The 27,309-nt window shown below is 35.8% G+C and overlaps 1 protein-coding gene across 1 annotated transcript in view; it reads left to right on the forward strand.

Annotated features, from left to right (window-relative positions):
• The window catches only part of LOC308639518 (uncharacterized protein), a gene marked incomplete at its 5' end in the record, with an annotated part of 56,769 nt that overhangs the window by 15,874 nt on the left and 13,586 nt on the right, over nucleotides 1–27,309 (forward strand). The window lies entirely within an intron of this gene.

Consider the following 27,309-nt stretch of genomic DNA (forward strand, 5'->3'; position numbering starts at 1 on the left):
TTAGCACCGTGGCCATTATTGGGTGTTGGCTGAGGTGGCCTCATGGGTTCTTCCAGAGCATTTCCATATACATGACCTGGGTGGATTGGCACACGCTCGGGCTTTTGACCTTAGCCCTGCCTAATGGTTTAATCTGAAATCTGCCTAGGCCCCTTAGTGATAGTGGTGTAACTGCCCCTTATTGGTTCTTGCTACTGTCTCTTCTTAATCCCTCCTACCACTATATAACCTTGTCCCTGACACAATAAAGTTGAGATTATTGCACCTTCATGGTTGACTCATCTCCCGACTCGGTGTGATTCTGGGCCAGTTTGGGTGGCAGGCCGGTCGAGACACTTAACCTTCTCGCTCAGCCCAGGAGACACTAGCTGGTCTATTGCGCTTCACTACCTCTGTCGGAGGGCGGTTCCGACAATTTGGATCCAAATCTCATCGGCTTAGTTTTTCCAGGGTTCATTATTTTACAATTATGTTAGCCAGCTTTTTGTCACTGTGATTTTTAAAAATGCCCAAGAAAAGTAACTTATAGGAGAAAAGATTTATTTTGGCTCATGGTTTCAGAGGTTTCAGTCAGTGGTCAGCTGGCTTTATTGCACTGGGACTGAGGTGAGGCAGAACATCATGGTAGAAGGGCAGGGTGGAATAAAGCTGGTCAGCTCATTGCAGCCATGAAGCAGAAAAAGTGAGAAAAAGAACAAGAGGAAGGGGCCAGGGACAAGATATAGTTCCCAAGGGCATAGCCTGAAAGATCCACTCCCTTCAACTAGGATCTACCTTCTACAATTTCCTTCACCTCCAAATGGTCCTCTCAAATCATGAATCGCTCAGTGGATTAACCCATTGATAAGATTAGAGCCCTCATGATCCAATCACCTGTCAAAAGCTCCATATCTGAGCATTGCTGCATTGATGACCAAGCCCTCAACACATAAATCTTTGGGGGACACTTCAGATCTAAATCATGACAATGATTATACATTATATATACTGGATGTACATTATACACAGAGTAAACATTTTGGTAAGATTTGATTACAGCAGGGAAAGAAGAATTGGAGTGCCCCAGTTGGAGAAGTGGAAAGGAATGACAGGCTAAGGGAATAAGTACACATACTATGATCCACAAAGTGGTCTACACACGAGTTACTGAAGGCAGCTCATGGGACAGGGGGAGTTGTAGAATTTTCTAGAATGAGGCCTGGTTGTGATAGGCCTTCTCCGCAAGCAGGAAAAATAAGCAGTAGAGATTTAGACATAAGTCACAGCATAGGTGATAGAAAGTGGTCATCCTTAGAGTAGAAACAAAATTCAAGTAGTCAAGGACTTCAACTTTGTTGATAATGTTTGCACTCAAATGCATTTAAAGTATTGTATGTGTATGTAACAATAAATAAAAAATTAGAATAAAAAGAAAAGCTAAGATTCAGTTAAGTGGTAGCTACAAACAAGCTTCATGTAACTCTTGTTTTACCATAAATATCACTTTCTTATATTCAGTTGTTAAATAATCTGCACTGCTTCTTTCAAAAAATATTTTTAAAGGAAAGTAAAAGCACTAATTATGAACTATATTTCTAAGTTTTAAAATTTGTTGGTTTTGTTTTTTAATAGATAAACACTTGAGCATATGCAAACTTATAACTCTACCTAGTGCCAGAAGGTTGACACTCAACATGAAGGCAGAGTGCCTGAATGGAAATATTCAGACACTAAAAGCTGACTTTGACAATGTAAAGCAATGGTAGATGTGAGTGACATGGAAACAGAAACTCAGTTGTAAGATCCATTTAGTTAAAGATAATTGACAGAAAGCTATACAGCTTTTCAAGCTAGTTGTCTTCTTCTCAAGAGATTGGCCAATCTTTGGTCAAATGTCAAGTAAGCAAAATTGATATTTTGACATCACTTCAAACCTCACTAACACCCTCATCTTTTTCTGGTTTCTTCTCCTCCCTTTCCCTGAATCCTAAGATTGCTCTGGTAGTTAATGAAACTTTTGATTAAATCTTTCATTTAGCAAACTTGCTTGTCTACTATAATTCAAGCAGAAAATACATGCTGGCAATAGATAAGTGAATAGTCCTCTTCTGTCAAATAGTTGTAGCCTATTGGAGGTTTTAGACATAAAACCAAATCATCTTATGAGAGAAGTTGTTTAGAAACACAGATTTAGAAGTAACAGGCATGTTAGTGATCTGAAATCATGAATGTAGGTGAGATCAGAACCATATGACCAAAACCTATTTTTTTTTATTTTTTTTATTGGTTGTTCACAACATTACAAAACTCTTGACATATCATATTTCATACATTAAGGTAGCAGAATACAACAATTACTAATAGGGCATTATGTAAAATTGTGGATGTGTAACCGACGTGATTCTGCAATCTGCATTTGGGGTAAAATTGGGGGTTCACAACCAAAACCTATTTTGAATAACAACACATGATTTGTTTCCTAACAAAACTATCTGGAGTTACAGTCCATTCTTGACAGACTTATTTTTCATTGGGGTTAATTTGATAAGCAAATCAAGATTAAGATTGATAATGACTTTATATGTATCCTTATCTCAATGGGATATTCTAATATCTGCAAGATTTCCTTGTTTTCACCATCTTCATTTTATTTGTGAGAAGAAGCTGTTCTGATCATTGATAAAGATTAGAGTTAAGCAGCTAAAATACTCAGTCTATTCATGGTTCACAAGAATTGGCCTCCACAGGGAAACATGTTCAGACAAGAACTAATATCTCAGCTAAGAAGAACTGCCCCAAATTTTGTCTGGACCAATTACATTTTCTGTTTTAGAATTTGGAATTTGTACCTGGAGAGAGATCAGTGAGCATCACACATTGGATTGATAATGTAATGTTTGTGATGAAGTGGCAATGAGAGTTTTTGAGTAGAGAAGAGAAAGCATGGTTGCTAGAGAGAAGGGGAGCAGGCAGAAAGAAGAGTCAAATGCTAATTGATCTTATAGTTTCAGACAGACAGGGAATGACAAAGAAGCTGCCCTTTTACTTGAAATTGAAATTCCTGATGCTATTTCCCCATAAGGCCTGGTTGCTTCTGTATCTGATGGAATAAGATGGACGTGTACCTGCTTCCTGTTTGAGAAGTACTTCCCTGGTCTTTGGTTTGCTGAACAAGAGAAATGTTGGGTCCAGAGGAAAGAAAATATTTAAGTATTCAAGGACAATGTTTTTTAAAAATGAGCTCATTTTCTGTGTACTCTCTTTTCCATGAATCATCTTGAAGCCAAGCTCCTGTCCCTGAGCTGTGGAATAGCAGTGCCGGTGAGCAGTGAGCATGGGCCAGGGATGCATGAAGCCTGTCATGCTAGTGCACACCTGAGTGAAGTACAGCAAACCAAGGTATGGCAAACCATGGTACTTGGAAGCAGCCCTCCCTGACTATCCAGGTGCAGAAACCTGCTCTGCACTTTATATGTATCCTTATCTCAATGGGATATTCTAATATCTGCAAGACTTCCTTGTTCTCACCATCTTCATTTGATTTGTGAGAAGAAGCTGCTCTGATAACTGATAAAGATTAGAGTTAAGCAGCTAAAATACTGTCTCTTCATCCCCAGCATCCATGATTCCACAACCTTAACCTCTTGCTTCCCAAAAAGCAGTGAGAAAATGGAAGTGGGGAAGACCTGAATGGAAGTTCAGACTTGAGGATTAACCAATAGTATTAGTACTTTTCCTGAACCTGATTCGCATAAATTTCAACCAATAACATTGGTACTTTTCCAAACCCTGATTATCATGAATTTGGACCAATAGCATTGACCCAAGTGTTTCACAAACCCCTAGACTAGCACACTCAAGCACCAACTTGCTATTGGGTCCCCTCATGCCCTGATTAGAGTTCTGCTTCTATTCTTCACACTTGAACAAATCATACTCCTTTCACTCACCCCTCCTTTTTTGTGGTGCTGGGGATTGAACCCAGGGCCTTGAGCATGCAAGACAAGCACTCTACCAACTGAACTATATCCCCAGCCCTCACTCTTCCCTTCTGTTGTCCTGTGAACTTCATTCTTTGAATTTGTAAGACAAGAACCTGGAAAAAAGTTGGTAGTGAGCTTCTGGAGTCTATTGCAACACTGGAGAACATACCCACATTTAGAGCTGTAACACACCACTAGATAGTAGTGGATAGTAGTGGAGAAGAATCCAGAGCTCATGCCAGTAGGCATCTCCTGCAGTGATTATTTGGTAACATTAAAATGAGCTTTCTCAGCTATGAAAGAACAGTTTACACAGACCTCACTCACCAGCAGAAGCAGAGAATTGAGTTTCATTTCAAACTTTAGTTTGATCTTTTACTGTCAGTATTATGATACTGTCAAGACAAAGGCTGTGGGAGAAATGATCAAGGAACTGATTTTAGACTGTCTCTCATTCAGGCCCTTAGCTGGAGGGCAGAAAGAAACTTGAACTCACATGTAGACCAGGTAGGTTCATCAGTATTATACCTGATAGTGCTTTAGGGACAAAGCCAGGGATGTAAATAAAATATATTTGTCTAAATTATTCACACTGTGCTGCAAATGTCCCAAGGGAATGCATTATGATGTCTATGGTCACTAAGATTTGGGATCTTAGCCAATTCTTTGTACATCAGAAACTATTCTCTGTAGATAATCTTGTTCCTTTGCCTTAATAAAACTATATTTGAAGTACTGCATCCTTGAAAAACAACAAAGACAAACTAGATTGTTCCACAAAGAGCTACCAAGATGTTAAAGATGTTCATCTTAGAAGAGATAAGAAGTATGAAGGATATAAAAATGACAAATGTGTGGGGTCACAAGATACCTCCAAGTATCAAATGGGACAACATACTGTATGCTTATATCTAGGCCAGAAAGCACTTTCTTTCCACAAATATATTGAACAGAATCTTAAATTCATTCCAATTGGACCACCTTTGCCAAAGGCAATTGACTTAACAAGCTTAGGCCAATCAGAGGGGCTATGTGGAGGATAAACAATTAGAGAGAGGAAATGAATATTTGAAAATATCCACCAAGAACTATTCTTTTGGCTATGTAGCTTGAATGCATACTCTCTTTTTATAAAGTTATATAAAGTGTGCATGAAAGACATTCACATCCGAGGAGGATATACAATCAATCAACAAGTACATGAAAAAATGCTCACCATCTCTAGCAGTCAGGGAAATGCAAATCAAAACCACCCTAAGATACCATCTCACTCCAGTAAGTTTGGCAGCCACTATGAAGTCAAACAACAAAAAGTGCTGGCGAGGATGTGGGGAAAAGGGTACTCTTGTACATTGCTGGTGGGACTGCAAACTGGTGTGGCCAATTTGGAAAGCAGTATGGAGATTCCTGGGAAAGCTGGGAATGGAACCACCATTTGACCCAGCTATTGCCCTTCTCGCACTATTCCCTGAAGACCTTAAAAGAGCGTACTACAGGGATACCGCCACATCGATGTTCATAGCAGCACAATTCACAATTGCTAGACTGTGGAACCAACCCAGATGCCCTTCAATAGATGAATGGATAAAAAAAAGTGGCATTTATACACCATGGAGTATTACGCAGCACTAAAAAATGACAAAATCATGGAATTTGCAGGGAAATGGATGGCACTAGAGCAGATTATGCTTAGTGAAGCTAGCCAATCCCTAAAAAACAAATACCAAATGTCTTCTTTGATATAATGAGAGCAACTAAGAACAGAGCAGGGAGAAAGAGCAGGAAGAAAAGATTAACATTAAACAGAGACATGAGGTGGGAGGGAAAGGGAGAGAAAAGGGAAATTGCATGGGAATGGAGGGAGACCCTCATTGTTATACAAAATTACATATAAGAGGTTGTGAGGGGAATGGGAAAATAAATAAGGAGGGAAATGAATTACAGTAGATGGGGTAGAGAGAGAAGATGGGAGGGGAGGGGAGGGGGGATAGTAGAGGATAGGAAAGGTAGCAGAATACAACAGTTACTAATATGGCATTATGTAAAAATGTGGATGTGTAACCAATGTGATTCTGCAATCTGTATTTGGGGTAAAAATGGGAGTTCATAACCCACTTGAATCTAATGTATGAAATATGATATGTCAAGAGCGTTGTAATGTTTTGAACAACCAATATAAAAAAAAGACATTCACACCCCCTCTCCAAGGGAAACTATCCAATATATTATACAGTTACTGAAAACACAACCTGGATCTCTGAGTTATTACTGTCCTCGCTATCCAGTCCAGAGGTAGTTACTTCATAGTGTGCTGACATATCCTAAAATTGACAATTTATTAATTCCTAGTGCTTTAAATATAGCAAAATATTGGGATAAGTAATAAAAAAAATTACCACTCACTCAGAAAAGAAGGGAATGGTAAACAACATATTGGTTCATGTCCTATATCATTTCCCATTGGCTAAATACTGAGGGTTCAATATCCTGACAAATGTCATAAATCCATTCATCAGACAATCTTGCACCTTATGCCTTAGGAGACTTTCCATGTCTATTGTCCTTCCTACTTTTTGTTTTACCTCTGTAAGAGAACTTTCTCTGTCCATTGTACTTCAGAGGAGTGTCTATAATGGCCATTAGGAAGAAATCACATTGGCAGGGGATAGCGTTGGGGAGGTTTGTACATCCTGTTGCCTTGTAGCTACTCTGAGGAGTGGGAAAATAGAGATTTACTTAGGGGTTGATGAGTTGATAATCAGAGTCAAAAATTATTTAAACCTGAGATTAGTTTCTGTCTCTTAAACATAACTCTGTATTCTGCTCACCCCTCAGTCAACCTGCAATCTTAGATTTAATGGTGTTGGTTTGCATCTTGGCTTCCTTCTTCTCAAACATATTAGGATCCTTTTATTAGGAAAGCTCCTCTTAGAATGCTATGAGGGATTTACTACTAAGAATTCTCTCAGATATAGGTAGAATAACTTGACAAAAACTCAGTAAGAACATAGATGGTATGAATCATGTTATCTTTCATTTGACTTCATTTACATTTATAGATCACTATACCCAAAAATTGCAGAATACACATTTTTAAGGGAACATGTTACATTCAACAAGATAGGTCATACTCTAGACCATAAGTTAAATTCTATAAATTCTAAAGAGTTAGAATCCCTTGAGTATATTCTCTGACCATAAAGGAATCACATTAAACCTAAATAACAATGTATCTAGGAAAATCTTGCATACTTGGATATTATACAATGCTCTTCTAAGATATATATATATATATATATATATATATATATATATATATATATATCCCAAGAGAAAATAGAAAAAAGTTTTATAATGAGTAAAATTATTAAATTGCTAAACAGCAGCAACTTGTAGAATATTACTAAAGTAGTGCCTACAAAAGAATATGGAGATTTCAATACTTATACTAGAAAAAGAAGACCGGTCTCAAACAAAAAACATAAAGCAACAGTTAACAAATTACAGTCTATATGCCTACCCAGGCTTACCACCTATTTTGGTAAATAAAGTTTTATCAGAACACAATTACCCATATGTTGTTTATGGCTACCTTTGTGCTACAGTGGGAGAGTTGAGTACCTGCAGCACAGACCATATGGTCTTCAAAGCCTAAAATACATACTATAAGTCCCTTTCAGAAAAAAAAGTGGTAATCTCTGACCTAAAATTCTACCTTAATAAACTAGATAAAGAAGACCAAAATAAATACAAAGTAAGTAGAAGGAAGGGATTAAATATAAGAGCAGATCAGAACAAAATAGAAATCAGAGAAAGAAAAGAGAATTATCAAAAGAGTAACTAAATATTTGAACACTCAAGTCTGAAAGATTAATTTTGACAAGGTACAGGGGGCTGATACCCAAGTAAACTTCTTGGGTACCACTTGAGTTTATGTCCAGAAAACAATAACTGAGTCTGTTATAGAAAAAAATCCAGATGGTTTCAATAGTTAATTCCTTCAATCTCTAAAATAAAAATAACACTAATCTTACACAAAAACTTTAAGAAAACACAGGTAGAGAAATTCTCCCCAATTGATTTTGGGAGTCCACCATAACACTAAAATCAAAAATCAACAAAGGTATTACCAAAATGAAATTGCATGCCAATATTTCTCATAAACATAGATGTAAAAATCTTCAAAATATTAGCAAATTTAATTCAGCAGTGTATAAAAAGAACAATACATTGTGGCCAAGTCTGTTTTATCCAGGAATGCAAAACTGTCTTTTTCCCCCTGTTACATACTTTTTTTAATTTTTTTTATTTCTTATTTTTAGTTATACATGACAGTAGAATGTACTTTGACATATCATACATACATGGAGTATAACTTCCTGCTTTTGTGGTTGTACATGATGTGGAGTTACACTGGTTGTGTATTTATATATGAACATAGGAAATTTATGTCCAATTCATTCTACTGTCTTTCCCATTCCCATCCCCCCTTCCCCCGACTTCTCCCTGCCAATCCAGTGAATCTTCACACACTCCCACCACCATCTATTGTAAGTCAAAATCTGCAAATCAGAGAGACCATTCAGCCTTTGGTTTTTTGGGGATTGACTTATTTCACATAACATGATACTTTCCAGTTACATCCATTTACTGGCAAATGCCATAATTTCAATTCATTGTGTATATATTCCACATTTTCTTTATCCATTCATCTTTTGAGGGCAGCTATGTTGATTCCATAGCTTAACTATTGTGAGTTGAGCTGCTATAAACATTGATGTGGCTGTATTACTGTAGTATGCTTATTTTAAGTAACTTGGGTATATATGGAGGAGTGAGACAGCTGGGGCAAATGGTGGTTCCATTGCAAGTTTTCTGAGGAATCTCCAAACTATTTTTCAGATTGGTTACACCAATTTGCAGTCCTATCAATAATGTATGAGTGTAACTTTTCCCCTCATCCTTGCCAACATTTATTGTTACTTATATTTTATTTTATTTTTTTAGAGAGAGAGAGAGAAATTTTTAATATTTATTTTTAGTTTTCAGTGGACACAACATCTTCATTTTATTTTTATGTGGTGCTGAGGATTGAACCCAGCGCCCTGTGCATGTCAGGTGAGCACACTACTGCTTGAGCCACATCCCCAGCCCAGTTACTTATATTTTAGATAATTGCCATCTTGACTGAAGTGAGATGAAATCTCAGTGTAGTTTTTAATTTGCATTTCTCTAACTGTAGACATGTTGAACATTTTTTCATATATTTATTGACCAATCATATTTCTTCTTTTGTGAAGTGTCTGTTCAGTTCCTTTGTCCATTTATTGATTTAGGCTATTTGTGTGTGTGTGTTTTTTTCTTTTTGGTGTTTAGTTTTTTGAGTTCTTTATATATTCTGGATATTGAGGCTCTAACTAAAGTGGAGGTGGCAAAGATTCTGCCATTCTGTAGGCTCTCTTTTCACATTCTTAATTGTTTCATTTGCTGTTTCCATCCCATTTGTTGAATCTTCATTTTACTTTTTGCACTTTGGGAGTCTTGTTAAGGAAGTCAGTTCCTAAGCCAACATGATTTAGATTTGAGCCTACTTTTTTTCTTCTATTAGGAGCAGAGTCTCTGACCTAATGCCTAATTCCTTGATCCACTTTGAGTTTTGTGCAGGATGAGAGTGGGGGTTAAATTTCATTCTATTACATATAGATTTCAGCACCATTTGTTGAAGAAGTTATCTTTTCTCCAATGTATGTTTTTGGTGCCTTTGTCTAGTATGAGATAACTGTATTTATGAGAGTTTGTCTCTGTGTCTTCTATTCTGTACCATTGGTCTACATGTCTGATTTTGTGACAATAACATACTGTTTTTGTTATTATCACTCTGTAGTATCATTTAAGGTCTGGTATTGTGATGCCTCCTTGCTTCACTTTTCTCACTGAGGATTGCTTTGGCTAATCTGGGTCTTTTATTTGTCCAATTTGCTTTTTCTATTTCTGAGAAATGTCATTGGGATTTTGAGCTTTAGGTATCTTGTTAAGAAAGTAAGGACCTAATCTGACATGATGAAGATTTGGGTCTACTCTTTCTTCTATTAGGCACTTTCTTAACAAGACTCCTAAAGCTTAAGAAATAAAATCAAGAATCAACAAATGGAAAGGATTCAATTTAAAAAGTTTCTTCTCAGCAAAAGAAACAATCAGTGAGGTGAATAAAGAGCCTACAGAATGGGAGCAAATTTTTATCACACACACATTAGATAGTGCACTAATCTCCAGGATATATAAAGAATCCAAATAACACTAAAAAATAGCCCAATCAATAAATGAACTAAGTAACTGAACAGATACTTCTCAGAAGATATACAATCAATGAACAAATACATGAAAAAATGTTCAATAGCTTTAGCAATTAGAGAAATACAAATCAAAACTACTCTAAGATTTTATCTCACTTCAGTCAGAATGGCAGTTATTAAGAATATAAGCAAAATATATGTTAGTGAGGATGTAGGGGAAAAAGGTACATTCTTACATTGCTGGTGGGACTTCAAATTGGTGTAATCAATCTGGAAAGCAGTATGGAGATTCCTTGGAAAACTTATAATGGAACCACCATTTGACCTAGCTATCCCACTCCTCAGTTTATACCCAAAGGACTTAAAAACTGCATACTACAGTGATGCAGCCACATCAATGTTTATAGCAGCACAATTCACAATAGTTAAATTGTGGAACCAACCTAAATGTCCTTCAGTAGATGAATGGATAAAGAAACTGTGGTATATATACACAATGGAATATTACTCATCATTAAAAGAGAATAAAATCATGGCATTCATAGGTAAATGAATGGAGTTGGAGAATATGATGCTAAATGAAGTAAGTCAATCCTGAAAAACCAAAGGCTGAATGATTTCTCTGATAAGTGGATGCTGATCCATAATGGGAATGGGGGGGAGCATGTGAGGAATGGAGGAAATTTGGATAGGGCAGATGGGAGGGACGGGAAGAGAGGGAGCATTTGGGTAGGAAAGATGGTGGAATGAGATGGACATCATTACCCTAGATACATGTATAAAGACATGAATGGTGTGACTCTACTTTGTATACAACCAGAGAAATGAAAATTTGTGTTCCATTTGTGTACTATGAACTGGAATGCATTCTGCTGTCATATACAACAAAGTAGAACAAATAAATTAATTAATTAATAAAAAAAGTTTAAAAATCAGTAGAAAGAAAAAGTGAAACTCTCTTTACTGACATATGAAATGATTCCTTGGGTAGATAATTCTAAGGAATTTAGCAGGTCAAGGGATACCATGTCAATAAATAAATATAAATTTAAGTATACAAAATTATGCCATTAAAAAATTAAAAACACAAGATGCCTAAGAATTGACTGGAAATATTTTGTGTGTAGTCTTTATCCTGAAAGTGGTAATATGTTAAGAACAAATTATAGAAGATCTTAATAAATGAAATTATAACATTATTCATGGACTGAAAGTCTCATTTTTTATAAGAAACCAATTTTTCTCCTATCATTTATAGATTCTACAGAATCCTAAATCCCAATTTTTAAGACATTTTTATAGAAATCTTTGTTATCAATTCTGCATGGAAATTGAAAGAATCAAGAACATCAAAAAAATTTTGATAAAGCAATGCAACTAAACATGTAGATACTAGCCCAAGGACCACCTTTATGCATAAAGGCACTTATTTACTTCTGTGGTTGATTTATTGGGCACAGAAAATTCTACACCCACTCTGTGCAAATTTGTAATTATAATTTATAAGTAATTATAGCTTTTCAATTATACTATGCCTCCTTTGTGTCTTACTTTTGTCCTAGGAAGCAGAATACATCATATCTTCAGTCCCTTAGTTATTGTGAAAGATCTTTGTTCATTTTGGTTTTGGTTTTGTTTTAAAGAAAAGTATTGTTTCTCAGTGACACATAAGGAAGGAGAGAGGGACTGATGCATTTGACAATATGGCAAAGAAGGCTAGACACTGAAAGTGGAACAGAAATAGACAGGAAAGCATAAGAACACTTGAAAATGTTAATGACAAATATTGCCTCCTTCAAAATTGTATTGAAGCCTAACCCTTGAAATGGGAGGAGAAATTTTGACGCTAAAAAGTTAAACTTTCTGAAAATCCTCTTTGAATATCACTGTTCCTAAAATATTGCACTCATCAGAACAGCTACTCAGAAAACTGTGATGGGTTAAAAGATAGGCTTACTTACAGTTTATTTTTCTCCATTATCATCTGAATCTTTTTAAGTACTAAATGCTAGGAAAATATTATAGAAAAAAATTGAAATTCATCCTAAGATTCTTTTTGATTTAGAACTGTGGTCCTGAGAAACAATTAATTTTGTAAAAACACATTTCTGTCTTTTGACATTTATGCAATGACTTCTAGGTCAGTATCATGTTTTAGAAGACAAATCTATTCTGTTACACTACTACCTAAATCTGACAAAGATGAACACATACTGTGAAATAAAACACAAGGACTAAATATTTAATTGTACTGCATTTGTGTTAACCTTCCCAACTCTTTCATTTAGTATGGGATGAAATTTCAGTGTTTGAAAGTCCCCAATGTAATCTTATTTCATTTCCTTTTAGCAATATGTCTGGGTCTTGAATAAATAAAGCAAATTATAAGAATATAAGCATTTTGATGAGTGTGCCTCTAAATTTCAAAAATAGAGATGGCCATCTGTAAGAATTACTTGATATTTCCCTATAAGAGTATCAGGGTAATGTTAATTAGTTTATCAGCCTAAAAAAAGACCTCTTTGGATGCTACATTCTGTTATGTTGAGAGGAAATTAGTGAGACTATTAAAATCATGGCAGATTTTTTTTTACCAAATACAATGGTTTTATTCATTTGAAAAAATATTTTCTTTCCTTATGCCTAATTTTAATTTATTAAAATTAATGTAATATCTTTATTACCTTTATGTTAAAAATAGATGTCATATATAATCATTTAAGATTTTACATCTTATAGGGCTAAAATTTATACTCCAAAAAGTGTTTAATAATAATTTAAAAAATTAACCAAACAAAATGGCACACACCTGTTGTCTCAGATACAAAGAAGACTTAGGAAGCAGTACTATAGTACTATTTGAACCCAGAAACTTGAGGCCAGCCTGGGGAACATTGAGGAGGCAGGGGGAGGGAAGGTTAGACTGAGTAATTTTTGTGTTTATTATAACTACATTTTTCTTCTCTGAATTTATATCCCTTGGCTTTTTCCTTGTCTTGTGTTTTGTCTCTTTCTTTTTTTAATTTTTAATTTTTTTTTTGATACCAGGGATTGAACACAGAACACAGGGTGTTTAACCACTGAGCCACATCCCCAGCCCATTTTATTTTTTATTGTTAGACTGGTCTCGCTAAGTTGCTTACAGCCTTGCTAATTTGCTAAAGCTAACTTTGAACCTGTGATCCTGCTGCCTCAGCCTCCTAAGTCGCTGGGATTATAGGCATGGGCCACCATGCCCAGATTTTCATTCGTTTTTAAGGAATTTTGTTTTTCATTAGACATTTCTTCAGGTTCTTTTTGGATGGGACATATTATTTATGCAAAATTGCTGGTAAATAAATCTGCTGAAAAATTTTAAAATTTGGGTTAAACAAATGGTCCAAATTTGTGAATAAAAATCATGTAGCATGAAATTGTAGATAATTTTATAAGAGGGAAATCAACTTTATTTTCCTTGGATGTCTGCTTTGTTTTAGAAACTGTTATGTGTTGTTGTATACATTTTCTGTGTAAATCCTTTCAAGAACCTAATGAGGTGGTTATTTTTATTCTCTAATTTTATAAGTGAGAAAACAGCCAAATAATTTAGGCAAACTGCTCAAGCACAAATAGCAAGTAAGTAAAACTGGGAATTTAACCTGGGTCTTTCTTATTCTAAAATCCATGTGTTTAAGAGTCAACCATGATTAATTACCTTAACTATACCTTGCTCATAGAAGGTGATCAATGAACATTGCTTGAAAAACACCATGAATATTAAGAATATTGTCAAGTAGATCAGCTTGACTAAAAGTGTCCAAATACTTGGCAATGAGTCTACTGCCAAGCATATGGACCATCTCTGAGACAGCATGGAGCCAGCCACTGCCAAGCATTTCTATCCACTCCACCAAGTATGGTGAAAGGAGAGCCAAGGGAATTAACCACACTAAGGGACAAATTCACCACTGGAATTGTCTTAAGTTTTTTCTAGTTTCACTGAGGCATAATTGACAAAAATTGTATACATTTATGGCACACAGTGTGATCTTTGAGATATATATATATATATATATATATATATATATATATATATATATACACACACACACACACACACACACACACACACACATTATGAAATGAATGATTACCACAACCTCGTTAATATCCATCATCTCCCATATTTACCTTTTTTGTGGTAAGAACATTTAACTTCTCTCAGTAAATTTCAAGTATACAATACGTCATTATTAACAGGAGTTAGTGAGCTCTATACTGGCTGTTCTGAAACTATTCATCCTGCTAACTTTAACCCTGTGCACTTTGATCAACATCTCCCCATTTCCCCAATTATACGGGTCCTGGCAACCACCAATCCACTCTTTGCTTCTCCAATTATGACTTTTTTACATTCCACCTGTAAATCAGATCATGCAGTACTCCCTGCCATTTCTTACCATAATGTCTTCTAGTTCATCCATGTTTTTGCAAATGACAGGATTTTCTTCTCTTATTATGGGTGAATCCTCCTCCAACACATTTTTTATCTATTCATCCATCCATGGACTCTTAGGTTGACTTCATATTGTGGCTATTGTGAATAATGCTATAGTAAACATAGAAGAGCAGATGTCTCTTCAAGATATGGATTTCAGGGCTAGGGTTGTGGCTCAGCAGTAGAGTGCTTGCCTCGCACCACATAAAAATAAATAAAGGTATTGTGTCCAACTATAACTAAAAGATATTGATTTGGAGGCCTTCTATTTCATATACCTGGACTTTTCTTTGTTTTGCTGTTTGTCATTACTGATTCAGTCTCCTTGCTCAGGTTTACTATTTCTTCATGATACATTCTTGGTTGGTTTATGTATCTATTGACATTTAATTATTCATAATGCTCCCATGATCCTGTGTATTTCTGGGACATTAACATTTCCTCTTTTATTTATAATTTTATTTAGTTGGGTCTTCTCTTTTTCTTAGTCTAATTAAAACTTTATTTTTATTTACCATTTTAAGAAACCAACTAATTGTTTCAATGACCTTTCCTATGGCTTTGCTAATATCTATTTCTACTCTTCCCTCTGTTACATTTGGGCATAGTTCCTTTTCTTTTTCTAGTGCCTGGAGTTATAAAGTCATGTTTTTATTTGATATATTTTTCTTTATGTAAAAAATTATCACTATAAACTTCTTCTTAAAAGTGCTTTTGCTGCATCCCATAAGTTTTTGTATGTTATGTTTCCATTTTCATTTGTCTCAAGATTTTAAAAGTTTCCCTTATAATTTCTTCTTTATCTCATTGGTTGTTCAGAAGAATGTTGTTTAATTCCCATGTACTTGTATATTTTCCAATTTTCCTTTTGTTGTTGATTTTTAATTTCTTACCATGGTGATCAGAAAAGATACTTTATTTGATTTCAATCTTCAATTTGCTAAGACTTTTTGTTTGCTAACATGCTATACACTGGAGAATATTCTGTGTGCACTTTAAAAGAATGTGTATTATGCTTCTGGTGGATAGAATGATCTGTATATGTCTGTTAGGTACATTTGGTCTATAATGTTGTTCAAGTGCACTGTTACCTTATTGATTTTCTGTCTGGATGATCTATCCATTGCTGAAAGTTGGGTATTAAAGTCCTTACTATTATTGTATTGCAATCTGTTTCTTCCTTTCAAATCTGTTGACATTTGCTTTATATATTTAGGTACTTTCATGTTGAGTTTATATATATTTATAATTGGTATAATATCTTGATTAATTGATTCCTTTTTTGTTCTTTTTTTAAATTTTTGTTTGTGCAGTATTGAAGATTGAACCCATGCAAGGCAAGTGTTCTAATACTAAGTTACATACCCTGCCCTTTTATTATTTATTATGGATGATTGGACTCAGGGATGCTCTACCACTGAGCTACATCTCCAGCCTCCTATCTTTTTTAAAATTTGAGACAGGGTTTCACTAAGTTGCTGAGGCTGTCCTTGAACTTGTGATCTTCCTGCCTCAAACTGCTGAGTACCTGGGATTAGAGGCATGAACAACTGAGCTGATCTTCTAATGATAATTTATCACTTAAAGTCTATTTTGCCTAATATGAATGTTATTTTTATTACTCACTTTTGTTTTCTTTTGTTCAGCATTTGCTTGAAGTATCTTTTTCTAACCTTTTACTTTCAGCTATGTGTCCTTACAGCTAAAGTGAGTCTCTTATAAACAACATATAGTTAGATATTGGTTATTTTCTTTTTCCTTAGAAAATCTAATCCATTAAAGTGATTTTGAAAGGTAAGAATTTATTACTATCATTTTGTTCATTGTTTTCTGAGTGTTTTGTGGATTCTTTGTTTCTTCCTCCTAGGTGTCTTCCTTTGTGACATGATGGTTTGTTTCTTCCTCCTAGGTGTCTTCCTTTGTGACAAACTGGTATGCTCTGTTTCTTTTTATTTTCTTTTGCATCTACTATACATTTTTTTCATAGTATCATGAGTCTCACACTAAACATTTTATAGTTATAATAATATTTTAAGTTAACAACTAAATTTGACTACAAATAGAAACTACACTTTAACTTCCCCATCCTATTTTATGTTGTTGACATTACAGTTTACAACTGGATAACTTCAAATGACCTCTTTGCAAACTCACTGATTCTTTTTTCTGCTTAAGTCTGCTTCTATGATTTATGTCTCTTTGTTGAACTTCTAATTTTGTTCATGGATTGTTTTTCTGATATGATTTATCTGTTTTCTTATACTTCAACAAGTTTCTTTAAGAGGATGATTTTGAATTCTTTGTCAGGAAGTTCTTAAATCTCCATTTCTCCAGGATCAGTTATTGGTGCTTCATTTTATTCCTTTGGTAGGGTTATGTTTCACTGGTAATTTGTGATGCTTGCGGCCTTTGTGCTTGTGTCTACATATCTGGATTAGTTGTCACTTCTCTAATCTTTATAGACTGGCTTTAGGAGGGAAAGTCCTTTACCAGTCAGCATGTTCAGAGGTTCCAAGTGAGCTAACTAGTGAGATCCATGGAAAGGCTTTTTGTTGGAGTCTTCAGTCATGGTGGATGGGTCAGGCTTGGTACCTGGGATCACAGAGGAAGCCTGAAACCTAGATTCATCAGGTCAGGACTTGATCCTGGGTCTGCCAGAGCTGGCATAGTGCCAAAATCCATTGAGTTGGGCCTGCCACCTGGATCTATGGAGATAAGCCTGGAGCCTGGAACCTTGTAGGAGTGTTTCAAGACTGTGTCCATGGGGCTAACTTTGTGCTTTTGTCCACAGGAGTCATTTGGCAATGAGGTGGTCCTGAAGGCTGGGTCTATGGGTCCTGTCCTGAAGTCAGGTGCTCTAGTGCCTAGGCTGTCAGGCCATGAAGGACAACATAGTAGTGGAACAGGCCTGGAGTCTTAGATCACTGGGACCAGCTTAGAACCTGGGGCTCTAGGGGCTGTCTTAGTGCCAGGATTCATTGGTGCCAGGGTTCTCAGGAACAAACCTGATGTGGGTACCTACAGTGATGTTGGGTTCTCATTTTACTCTCCTTTCTCCCACAAAAAGGATATTTCTCTTCACATTATGCTGTCAGGCTTCAGGGAGGCATGATGTGGTTAATGTGAAACAGTCCCTCCTGTCCTTTCCAATACATTTTTTTTTATTTTGATGTTCTATTCATGTGCTATAATCTCTCATCTGGATTCCTCAAATCTTGTGAAGGTATTTTCTTGTGGATACAGATGTTAAAGTTGAATTCTATTCCCCATCCTGCTGACACCACTCCTGAAGTTGTCTATGAAAAAGAACTGCATTGACAGCATGTTTACAACATTTGGGGGAACTTTTGGCTGTATTACAGCATAAAATGTTTATTTAGTACATTCAGTGCACTATCCTCCTGAGTAGGTTGTTGAACATTGATAAATACAGTTGTATTTATTTCACTACCACTGACAAGTCTATCCATTAGTTTTGTAATAGAGAGGCAGATTCGTGTCATTTACACATAAAAGAAGGCAGACTAATGTTTTCTTACTAAATTACCATAAAGTTGGCAGGTCATTGTATTCCTATCCTCATAATGTAACAGATAATCTTCACTTTTCTGCTCTTGCTATACTTTATTCCTGGCTCATACAAATTACACAAAGTATACCAGCAGATGTTTCTCTCATTTTTCTTCCAAATGAAAACCCTTTGAAGAATGTTGTATAGGCTTGGAAACCAGGTACTACTTATTCCTCTTTTCTGTCTTTATTGTTTGACTTTCTGTAAAATGCTATTTATCTTTCATTCCAATTAGTAATATTTTCTTATGCATCAACTCCTTTTTGATGGTTTTCTCATGTACTGTCTACTGGTTCCAGATGGAGGGGTGCAGAAGACACCATGAAGCACAAGATAGTTTTCCCTCCATGATGAAAGATCATATATAAAAACCATTGACACACCACATGTGCAATTAAGAACACATAGGCCGTTGATGAGCGAGATATCACAGAGGGGTGGCATTTTCCCAAGGTAACAACACTCATGCCATTATCAAGATAACCCATCTGGATCTCTCTTTTCTGAACAGTTAGTGTCCCGTAAAACTGGCAAATTTTATAACGAGTGGGCACTATGCCAAACAAACATATGGACAAAAAAATGTAGATAAGCCAAAGATGTGCAACAAATAATTTGTTTAATAAGTCTGGATTTCTGCCAGAATTTCTAATACAATTGCCTTCTACTAGTTTATGCTTCCAAATGAAAAGAATGGTAGTCATGTAGTCTCATAATTCAAGCTTGAACTCAGAGATGATGAAAGTTAATGGAAGGGGTATGTGTGTAGGTACACTTAAAGGTGATAACACAGTTACATTTCTCTGTGGCTGCCAATTTAAATCAAAGCAGACAAAGTCTAGGATTACATGGAAGAAAGAAATGCTTTTGTCATACATGGTGAACAATTTTTCTTCATAGACAATGACCTATACATTCACGTGCTTCTTTGAAATTTCAATTTAAGTGCAATATTTAGATAAACTTATCTGTCTACTCACTCAATCCTAAACTAAAAAGGAAAATAGGCTGCTTTTAGGAAACTATTCAATTTGAAACATTAATTATACATAATAAAAATTTTATAGAGTCATAAAATGCAGGGTCACAGAGAGGAAGAGTCATGCCATATAATCTCCCCAAAATGATAAACTCAAGATTATGGTTTCCTGCTTTCAAATCCATCCTAAGCTAATCTCCGCCCCCCACATGCATAAATTGATGAATAGCATATCAAAAATTCACCTTCTGAAATTGTTAAAATAATTATTTATTATCACCACCAATCAGATATTTTGATTCATTTGGTACAGATGGGAATAATTATATTATTATGTTGCAGGAAATTCCATTGTTTACACACTCCTATTAGTGTGAAGCCCATTGAGGACTATTATCAAATAAGATTGATCTCAATCATTATACCGAAAATTGTTTATTTGCTGTTTCTCACTGTCTCTTCAGTAGCAAATTCAATAATAGTATTTGACCCTTTTAAAAAGAATTTTCCATGTTATTTGTCTGCCTTTGTCAAGAGTCTGATAAAGATGAAGGGGATGAAAATAATTTTTATCTTTGGTCTATACACACATGCAAAACACAATTTAATTAATTTCTCCTTTACAGAAGTTGCAATTTGTCTTTTCTGGTCTCTGTGACTTCAAATAAATATTTTATGCCAAATTGTTTATTCTTCAATTTACTATTTTATTGTGGTTCTAAATTAGGATTAATGGGAAAGAAAATCCACAGACATCATTCATATAGTTTGTATAAAGATAGGAGCATCAGAATCTGATCTTATATTCTCTAGAATCATTCAATCTGAAGGAATAGACTGTGAAATCTTTGATCGACATTCTATTTGCATGTAGCACAAACATAGAAGAAATGGAACAGACAGTAAAATGATGGTTTAGACACATTTAAAACATCATAGGGTGTACATTTTTTAAAATAATATTAAATGACATATTTCTAAGATTTATTAAAACTTTTCATAACATTAAGAATATAAATTATAAAACATAAATGATCTCATCAATCACAATAGATCAATACTATAATTGCTCCCAATTATTGGCTGGTAAATGATAATGCAATCATACATTTTGAGTAATAACTTTATATTTGTCTTCCTGACTTTTTTGTATCAACTCAGAGTTTTGGGATTTATTTTTGATATTAAATTTGACATGTACCTCTCAGAGTTCAAATTTTGTCTGAGACATGTCTTTGAGGAATGAAAGATTTGGCAAAGCAAAATGAAATTATTATACTTGTGAAAATATGTGAATTAAGCATTCAGCAGGAAAAATAAAAACAGAAAGACAAGGATCAAGATATTTTTCTCCAATTATGTAGATATTCTATGCCAAAACTCAGAAGCTAAGATGTACTTTAAGCTTGATTGTTTGCTTTTTAATATCTTCTTCAGAAGCCACACTTTGAATATATCATTTCATCAGGTATTGTGAATTTACTTGGTATCTAGCAAATTTCCTTCAGAGATCTCAAACAGCTTGACATTTTGTGTTATAGTTCCACAAATGAATATGGGTCAGGAATAGCATTAGGGTCTTTGAGGGAAATATTGGAATTGCCCTCTTGAGATGTACCAGATATATTGTAGGAATGTTTATTACACTTGTTCTTCAAATTATAGTTATTTGCAGCACTTTTAGCCTATTATGTTCTCTCTCCTGCCATTAATTCCTTCCCTATCTGGGTTAGTTTCTATGCACTATCACTCTATTATCTTTACAATATTCTTGACTCCTCTTTTCACTCTATTCACCTGGCAAGAAGCCAGTATTGCTAAAACTACCAGGTGTGCATATGAAAGTTGTTCAAGTGTCATGAAAGTTAGACTACAATGTGATTGTTTTTCTTTAAGGTAGTTCAATGAACAACTTGCATAACCAGTTACTGTTGCCATACCTTGGTCTAACATACTATTCTCTGACTTATTTTCTGATTGCTAGACGTGAGATAAAATTCACACTACTATCTGTTGTGGATACAGATTTAGTCTGCAACATAAACTAAGCCATAATGGTACTAAACAAATCTCCTTTCTTTATCAACTCTCTGTCACACATTCTTCACACAGTGGGTATCCTCCATTCTCCTCAAATTTCTACTCCACTATCTATTTCCTTTTCTTTGATTAGATAAATATGAATTCTTCCTCACTGAGAACATAGAAGAAATATATTTTATAAAGGGGCTGCTATTAGTTCCAAAATATTATCTGTGTATTTTCCTCTTCCCATTTTTAGAATCAAACAATCTTTCCAACTATAATGTGTCTCCTATTCTCTCCTTCACTTTCAACAACTTATCTTTATGATATACCTTCCTTGACCTTCAACGTCTTCTTTAATGGTTCCTTTCATCACCATTTATATCTTCTCTAGGCTCTTTCTATGTTAAAAAACAAACACTTCCGCACACTCCAAGTATCTCATATTTGATACAATCAAATCCCATGAATGGGCTATCTAGTCTCCAGGTCTTTAATATCTTACCTCCTACTTATTCCTAATCCAACTACCCCCTGGCTTCAGCCACATTTATGAAGTTGCTCATGCAAAGGTCACCTAGAAATTCTTTGTCATATGCCTGTGTATTTATCTTATTTACTTCTGTGCTGTATTTGTCAATGCTGATCATTACCTCCTCCTTATATTGCCTCCTTTAGATTCAATGACATCCCATTCTCCTAGTTTTTCTCTTCCAGCTGCTTAATCACTTTCCTTCTGGGACTCCTCATTTCCTTTACACCTCTTAAATGCTATTATTTTGAAATATTTCTTCTAAGTCCTCTGTTCACTCTGCCTAGTCTCTCTGAGCCATCTCACCCACTTTCATGCCTTCAGTATACTGATAATGCCCAAAGCTTAACACTACCCTATGTGTCTTTCCTCATTTATAGAGACAAGCACTTGAGTGTTCCCTCTGCAAATGCATAACACTTGGTATGCTCCAAATTAAAGTCCTTTAACTCTTATTTACCATTATGTTCCTCCTTTTCTGTAACACAATCAATAGCATTTTAATCCACCCCATAGGAAACCTGAATTCTTTGTCTTTCTTACTTTTCTCCCACAATGGTTAACCAAGCAGTCATCTTCCTTTTTGCTATCTACATATCTATCATCCCCACTGCCTTCATTTATCTTGTTTTACCCCAAAATTATCCCAAGAGTCTTTTTCTCTACATGTACTTTTTTTTTTTTCAAGACAGGGTCTGCACTAAGTTGCTTAGGGCCTCTCCAAGTTGCTGAGGCTGGCTTTGAGCTTGCGATCAAGCCAGCCTCCTAAATCACAAGGATTTCTGCCACAGCCTCCTAAATCACAAGGATTACAGGAGTGCACCACCAAGCCCAGCCCTACAAGTACTTATTGCCTCCAACTTTCTCCCTCCTGTTAGCAAGATCCAGCATTTGACATCAGCATTTTAATAAAGCCATCCTAGGTCCCTTAGACATGCTGGGCTATCTCTTGCCTCTAGGGCTTTGTTGTTCCTTCCACCTGCAACTCTGTTTACCACTTTTACTTCTTCTTATTCTCATTAGTGCTTTGTGGTCATACTTCATAGTTCACATTTTCTGGCAAGTCTTTCAGAGCTTCATAGTATGTTTCAGATGTCTCCCTTACATTATCCCATGGCAATCACCTCATTTATGGCATGTAACAGAATGATACTTAATTATTTATTTATTTGCTTAATTTTCTGTTTACTTCTCCCAGATTGCATATACTTTTTTGGTCTTGTCTAACTTTCCAGTTTCTTCACCCACCATCATCAAGCTAGTTTTCTTTGTCGTAGCCACTCATATCTTCTTTCATTTCCCTGTTTTATCTTCATCACATTTATGATAATTTAAAGTTGCATGCATCTAATTGGATTTGTCTATATGCTCCACAAAACTTTAAGCTCCAACATATGTCTAGTGTCCATCATGCAAATTGGTTAATTAATTAGTAACTAAATATATGCTTAGTTTGCAGAAAACCTCAGTTAAATAAGTAAGCATTATCAAATAAAGATGACATGTTAACTTTCAATCAAGCATAGATACTTTTATGCAGATTAATATATTACTGTTTAAAAATGAACCTGCTCCTGAGATAATGAACAGAACCAAAACATTTGAATAGAAGTAGGAAAGACGACAAGAGAATCCAGGTCATAGATAACTTTATCAGTGGGAATTTGGTACAGATGGGAATAATTGTAATAATACAATTGATATTGTATTAATTGCCTTGCTTTTCATTTATTATAATGACCACTTCTTGGAGTGGTCATCAGGAGGTAGGGCACCAATGTGTGTTTTCTCTTTTGTAAAGTGGGAATTTTGCTAGTACCTATCTCAGAGGATAGCTGTGGAGATTAATGAGTGCTTGGTAAAAAGCATGTAATTAAGTAAGCAATCAGTAAGTGTTATGCACTCAATTTCCTTCAATGAATATGAATTGTAGTGAGTTGAACAACATAATGGAATCAGACACTCAAGGTAAGTGAAGAGGAAGCTCCAAAGTATAAGAGGATGCTGGATATAAATTCTGTCCTTGGACTTTGGTCTCATTTTGAATAGTAAAAGCAGATCCTGGGCCCTAGATCATCCCCTCAAAAAGCTGCTATGCTTTTAGATGTGGTTAACTTGTAATTTTGTTCATTCATAAAAAGTGAAAGGGTAAAGTTTCTAAGCTGGAAAGCTTGAATTAAAATGTAAAAGATTAGGTATTATTAAGTTCCTCTGTTACACCCAGATTCCTGAGATAGTTAAGACAACGCCCTACTGGCCATTCAGCCTAGGGCCCTGTGCAGTTTGTCACAGGGCCCGAACCAATCAGTTTGAATGTGTACCCAGTTTAGAAGTGACCAATCACCCCTGCCCAGCCTGTTCCCGCCAATGAATGGACTAATCATGTATCAGAGTTGTTGTTCAATTTTCCAGCGCCTCATGATGATTTGTTCTGATGTATGCAAAGCCCCCCACCCTCTCCAAAAAGTGTACTTAAGCTCTGCTTGACCTCTGCTCTGGGCTCTGGGCTGCTCTCCCTTCTTGAGTGAGCACGGAGCCCCAGCGCGCTGGAACGGATCCCTAATAAATCCCCCTTGCCATTGCATGGAGCTAGTCTCGTGTGGTCTCTCTTTCTCCGACGCTTTGCCGGACCCTTACAAAAGCAGGTTAAATAGTTGATATTTCCGCTTACTCATTGTAGGGTCTTCCAGTTCCCCCTAACTTTCTTTCTGTGTCCTAACTAAAAATAGAGTTTCTTACCTGCTGTATGACCCAGCCAACTGCAGGTTTTTCTAAGCAAGCCTGAGTCCCAGCTAGGGCCCCAAACATTCCCATTCCCAAAACAATGAAAGAATCTGGCCTCAGCCCTGATCCCAAATTCCCAAAACCTTCATGTAAACTCCATCCACTAGCTCACTGTTGGCAAACTGCACCTAGGTAGAACATGTTTTTTTTCCAGCTGTCAAGAAGACAAGCTGCAGCATTCTGTAAGTTCCCCTAATAAGTGCTTTAGACTATCACTCTGGCATTTAGAGCTTCCCAACTGACCTCATCTAGGGAAATTTGGGGATACTCCTTTATGGGAAATCCCCTGCCACCACTTTTAGTGTGACTCCCACCACAAGTTAAACAGGATGAAATCCTCCTTGTTTTTAGCATAATTCAAATGGAAGAAGGACCAAGGATCAAGCTTTGTTAAAACAGGCTTTGAAGATCTTTAAGAATTTCATAATCTTGCTCAACAGGTCTTTGCTTTGGCTGTATTTCTTGCATTTTTACACAACCTCCAGCAATAGGAAATTATCTTAACAAATGTCTGACACCATACACTTATACTTGTATGTGTGTACATACTTCATGTGGATAAAATTGATACTGTATTATTTCTTTGTTTTTCATTTATTATAATGACCCACTTTCTATGCCAGCACACAGAACTCAGATTCATCCTTTTTAAAGGATGCATACTATTCCATTGTAGTGATTGATTTTAATTTCATTTCCTTTCAGTTAGCTTAACCTGACCAATATGGATGGATTACACACAGTCTTTCACTATTTTAAATAATATTGCAAAATATAAGAGAATTATATCTTGTCATACTGGGTCAATATAATCAATGGGTAGATTCTGGGCTCAGGTTGTGGCTCAGTGGCAGAGTGCTTGCCTAGCATGTGTGGGGCACTGGGTTTGATATTCGCACCACATATAAATAATAAATAAATAAAGGTTCATCTACAACTAAATAATATGTATTTTTCTTAAAAAAGAGTACATTCTAAGCAATGGATTTGTTGGGTCAAGACATATATATTTCAAGTTTTTATTTTGAAGTACATTCAGTAGCTTTATAATCAAAGGTCTAGTGATAAATGATTTGGGAATATATATAACAATTTTTGACGTAGAGTAGAAGGACTTCTGCATTTATCTCATTTTATGGTATGTTTTCTTTTAATTTTGTAAATGGATGTGCAACTGAGTACCTAGAAATTGTTCAAGCTCAATATTGGTTGATAGGCTGGGTGTAGTGGCGCACGCCTGTAACCCCAGTGGTTTGGGAGGCTGAGGCAGGAGGATTGCGAGTTCAAAGCCATCCTCAGCAACAGCAAGGTGCTGAGCAACTCAGTGAGACCCTGTCTCTCTAAATAAAATACAAAATAGGGCTGGGATGTGGCTCAGTGGTCAAGTGCCCATGAGTTCAATCCCCAGTACCAAATATATATATTTGGTGCAGTTATTGAAAGTATTTCACTACTCCTAGCTTCACTCACTTTTTCATATACTCTTCATTCTCCCTTAGGTCTGAAGGCAAAATAAAATTTCTGATGAATTTGAACATCAGTTTAGCTCGTAACATTTTTCATAATTTACTTTTGTAACAATGTTCATCTGCCACCACATACTCCATCCCTATATTTCCTAACCTCCAAAAATCTGAGCATGTCCATTGTATGTACTTAGAGAAAATTTCTTGTGTAATTTTCATGGTTCACATTTTCCAAAATTATGTATCATTTGAGTAGGTTGGGATAATTTGTTTCAAAAAGATAGCAGATGGAAAGTTATCAAATTTATCTAATTCTAAGGAACAGTAAATATGGGCAACTGTGCTTTTGTAATTTGTAAAAAGTGAATTCAGACTTTCAGGAGGGAAAAAAGAAGAAACTTTATGAAAAGGTAAATAAAACATCTGGGATTCATATTAAAACAATCATCCAATAAACGCGTCTACTGTAAAGTAACTGTCGTAACATCCTGCTATGATTTGAATATGTATCTTCCAAAATTCAGGCATTGCCAGTGTAATGATATTAAAAGGTGGGGCTTTGAAGAAGTAAATTAGGCCATGAGGGTCCATCCCTGGAGAATGAGATTAAAGCCATAATAAACGAGGCTTCATTCAGCATTTGATTAGCTTGCCCTGCTACCTTCTGCCACATGAGGACACAACACTCCTTCCCTTCAAGGGTGCAGCAACAAGATGCCATCTTGGAAGGAGAAAGCCGACTTCACCAGACAACCAAGCCTGCTGGTACCTTGATCTTGGACTTCTCAGCCTCCAGAACTGTGAGAAAATTTATTTCTGCTCTTTGTTTGTAGCCTACCTTGTCTCAGGTTTTCTGTTATAGCAACACAGACTAAGACAGCTTCCCTCCTTCCACATATAACACCTTGGTGCCCTTGATGATTTGTTTTGCATTCCAATGTTGACCTTAATTTTCCTTTGAATCTAATTCATAGAGAGCAGTGTGTATTTGGGAGATAGGGATGATAGAGTAAAATGGTTGGAGAAAAGCTTTGTATAGTTTTCTCTGAGCTCTACCTCCCATTTGGGCAGATTCTTCTCCTAAATGAACATGGATACATTCTGTGAAGCAAATTTACCCATTCCTACTGAGTATTACTGACAGTTTTTACCTTCCACCATCGGAAAAAAAGGCTCCAGATGTCCTCCACCAATTGGAGAGAGGGTGTGAGTCTGCAATT

This window comes from Spermophilus citellus (genome assembly GCF_964194105.1).
Source record: "Spermophilus citellus genome assembly, chromosome: X".
Taxonomy (NCBI): Eukaryota; Metazoa; Chordata; class Mammalia; order Rodentia; family Sciuridae; genus Spermophilus; species Spermophilus citellus.